Source organism: Phocoena phocoena, chromosome 9, assembly GCF_963924675.1.
Source record: "Phocoena phocoena chromosome 9, mPhoPho1.1, whole genome shotgun sequence".
Lineage (NCBI taxonomy): Eukaryota > Metazoa > Chordata > Mammalia > Artiodactyla > Phocoenidae > Phocoena > Phocoena phocoena.
In genome coordinates this window covers 33,097,938-33,102,376 of record NC_089227.1, presented here as the reverse complement: position 1 = coordinate 33,102,376, position 4,439 = coordinate 33,097,938, and positions in this window count along the sequence as shown.

The window sequence follows — 4,439 nt, the reverse complement described above, 5'->3', positions numbered from 1 at the left end:
AGCTACATTTATGTAGCATTTACTATGCGTCAGCACCTTAGATGACTTTACCCTCTAATCCTCACAAAACATTATGAGTTGGAACTTTTATCTCCGTTCACAGATAAGGAAAGGGAGTCTTGGATATGCTTATTAATTTGGCTAAGTTCACATAGGTAGTAGATGGTGGAGCCAGGCACTATGTGAGTCCCTGAGTGTACAAAGATTAATGATACAAAGATGAATAATACAAAGATGAATGCACCAACAAGATGTAGACATCAGACACTTAAATGGACCCTGATAGCCCATGTGGCTAGGACTGTTACTGAGGTTTACACACATAGGCAGGGCATTTGACTAGGATTATGGCTGACTTCCTAAAGACATTAAGACCTGAGGTGATTCAAGAAGGCTAAGCAGGAAGTTTAGGCAAGTGAAAGAAATGAGAGAGGAAGAAAATAAAGGGTATTTCAGGCCCAAGAAATTGAATCAACAAAAGCACAGAGGCAAGCTTAAATAGAATGATTTGCTCCTTATTGAGGCCTATTTCTCCAGTTACCTTCTGCTGTGTAACAAGCCACCTGAAAACTTAGTGTCTTATAACAGCAGTTATTTTGCTTACGAACCTGCAATTTGGACAGGGCTTTGTGGGAACCGCTTATCTCTGCACTGCCTGGCTTCATCTGGAGAGCTTAAAGGCTAGAGCTAGAATCAATGAAGGCTGTCTCATATGTGAGTTGATAATGGCAACAGCTGAGTCTGTGGCCTGATCAACCTAGCCCTGGCCTGTCCCTCTGGCTTCAGCTTCTTCACAACATGGTGGCTGGGTTACAAGGGTGAGCATCCTGAGAGAGAGTAAACCAGGTAGAAGCCATATCACGTTTTTTGACTTAGCCTTGTAGTCATGCAGTGTCACTTCTACCACCTTCTCTTTTGTCAAGACAGCCACAAAACACCATCCAGTTTCAAACAGAGGAGCAAAGACCTCAACCCTTGAGGGTGCATGGCAAAGTTTTGGAGGAGCATGTAGCACTGGAAATAGGGTTGTGATCATTTTTTCAATATACAATTGGACATAACTATAAACATGAAAGAACAATATACAATGCATATAGCCCTCTCCCATAACAATTTTGTCATTCCTGATCTAATCACACTATTAGCTGGATGAGATCACTGATTGACTCATATCTTTCTTGGAGGAGGTTAACAGCATTAAGCCAAGAAAAGAATTTAAGTCATTCACTATCCACACAATAAGTTGGGCACAGGGAGATACTGTCATCTATCCACAAAATCCAAATAACACATTCATGAACTGTAGGCAACAAGGACTCAGCTAAAAATTGTGTCCAAAGGCTTGAATTTGACTCTTCAATTAAAAGACCATTTGAACCTGTTTGTCCCAGACTGCCATGGGTGCCTCTCTTTCTCTAGGCAGTAATCTGTACGTCTTGACCAAGAATCCCTAATGATTCTGCAGTCATTTCAGGAAGGGTTTTATCATTTGTGGAAATGTCTTCAGAACGGTTTGAACACTTTTAGCTTCATCTCACTTACGGAGTACAACAATCACAGCCCCACGCCATTTAGTCCTAAAGTTGTAAGACGCTGAGGTTTCTATGCCCTACAGGGCTCAGAGTACAAGTGGCTCGGTATTTCATGCCCTGTTAATAAAATGTAAAGTGGCTTTTCTCAGGCAACTTGGAATGAAGCTAAAAAGATAAGAGCCCTCTTATCTAGAAGAATTTCGCTCTGAATTTTCAGTTTCTGTAACCATGTCCCCTCCCACTCCCATGGACTCATAAGAGACCCAGACTAGAGCACCAATGTTTTCACCACGGTCTCCCACAGTGATGAGATTAGAAATAATGGTGAGCAAATGCAGACAGGAACCCTGTTACCAAGGAATTTACATTCTAATAGGAGGGGCAGAGGTTTACCAAAGTCACACAAATATGGGGCGTAATTGAGAAGATAAATACTACGAAGGAAAAGCACCTAATGCTACGAGGAAAGGCTACGTGGGGAAGGCTTCCCTGAGGGAAGTGACAGTTGGGCTGAAGCTACAGAATGAGTATGCGTTAACCTGGAGTCCGCGGTGAGAAGGGGAAGAAAGGGACGGAAGGGCGTTCCAGACAGAACAAAATGCGCTGGGGCCTCGCAGGCCGGAGCCTGGTGAACCCCAGGACAGAAGGCACAGCACCCAGGCGCCTGGAACTGTGGGACTAGGGGAGCCTGGAGGGCCTCTGTCCTGAGGACAGTGAGAAGCCACTCACATGCTTTAAGCCGCTAGGCTTGTACATTCACTGCGGTCGGCATCACATAATTCTCAACTAGAGAAAGCCAAGCGGGAACGGCGCGGGAGCTGGCGTTGAGCGTACATGTCTTCTGCCACAGCCCACCACTTGGACACCACCGCTGCCGTCCGCTTTGTTTAACAGCACATGGCCTTCTTACCGTGAACTCCTCTGCCAGGGTCTTCAGTGGTCCACACCGCTGAGTAGGAATCCAGCCACCTCAGGACTGCAACGTCCGCGTCCGTCCGTTCGCTGTGGCGGGAAAGCGGACGCCGCCGGCGGAACCGGATGTTGAGGACACGCCCTCTGTGAGAGGAGCTCGGGCTCTCAGGGTGAACGCGGCGAGCGTTTGTGGCCTTCCGGAACGTGCTGCTCGTCTTCCCCTGTGGCTTCTGCATCATCTTGGTCCTTGGCGACACGTTTCGTGGCTTCTCTGCCTGAGGACAGGATGCCAGAGTGGTCGCCTGCGAAACTGAGAGGCTTGTGAAAGTCCGAAAAGCCAACGGCTCCACGTCTGCTTCGACCCCAGCAAGGTCCGCCTGCCTCCCGGACGGAGGTGAGGACCGACCGGTTGCCGCATGGGGCTCAAGAAGCGCCGCCTTCTCTACTCGCTGGCCGCCCTCTGCACTCTCCTCAGAGCACCTAGGTAAAGGAGCTGAAAGTCTGAAAGTTGTTTTGGTTTGTTTTGGTTTGTTCCTTTTTTCCCTCATGTTCTCAGATCTTTATTAGGTGACATTTGGGCAAAAAAGAAAATCCCTGAAACTGTCGCGCACTTGTTTCAGGACAAGTGGAATAGAGGCACCTTTGCTTGCAGACGTTTCTCTCACTGAGGTGAAAGCCTAGCTTTGATTTTTTTTTTTTTTTTCCTAAAGGGGAGCTGACTGGCTGAATACATCAGAGCACAAATTCAGATTATGTCAGAAATGGTCAAGCAGAGGAAGGCAAGTCTCTGGGGACGAGACAAGCAGAAGCCCCTCCTCTATAGGAAGACAGACAGGTGCCAGTTTTATGTTGGGCGCGGGGAAGCGGGGGAGGGGTTATCTCTGCTCTTTCCAGATCGAGATTTGGCGGGAAGGGAACATGAAAAATGGCGAAAGGACCGGGAGAAAGTAATTACACGGGGAAGAAAACCCAAATCACGCAGCTCGACGAGTCGTGATCCTTCGTTGGTACCTGACCCCAGTACCCAAACAGTTCATCTTCCTACTGCGAAATGTTCGTCACATCATTCTTCTGCTCAGAAACTTTTAGAGGCACATTCAGGAAGGAGAATAAATTCCTCCTCTTTGTTATTTCTGTTTCTATACAATCTGTCTCCTCCACAACCAACTCCCAGTCTTCCCCAAAGGAATCTTCCCCTTCACCGGAAGTCAGTATTTGTTTCCACCTCCTTGCTTGTGCTCATGTCACTACTCCTCGTAGGAATCAGCTTGCTCTCTTCCTACCTTGGTCAGCTCTTACTCATCATGAGAACATCATCTTAGTCACAATCTGTGGAAACTTCCACAGCGACTCCAGTTTACATTTATTTCTCTCAGATCTTACAGCTCCTGTTACCTATACCCTTCCTATTTGCAATCAGTCACGAATGAATGCACACTCCTTTGCTACTCTGTAACTATTCACATAGGTGTGTCTTGTCTCTTCCAAGAAAAACACAAGATCCTTGTCAGGAGCCACACGTGTTTAATCTCTTGATGAACATTATAGAGTTCACCTGAGTGGGCAATTCCATTTCGTAAGCAACAGTGACATCTAGTGGTTGAAAGTTTGCATAGATTCTTCTGACTTTTTAATAGTTGCATTTATAAGGAGAACGATATAGATTAAGTAATGAACCCAAATGATTCCTATCAATTACGCTTGCTCATGAAGGGACTTCAAATGCAAATTTATGATCTCTGCCTTCCCAGTGCTTTCCCCGCTCTCCTGTGGTCCAGTGGCCCACAAACTGCTGGTAAGGGGTCCCTGCATGTGCTCCTTGCAAACCACAACTTCCCTTTCCCGTAGGAAGATCACTTGAAGCTTTCATGGTGATTATGCGATTTTTAATTCTGTGCTTCCTGTTGAGATAGAGGTTTATGTGCATAAATATTTATTTTGGAAATAAAATATGTAATTGAGGAAGAAACTTGAGATGACAAATATGATAGCCAG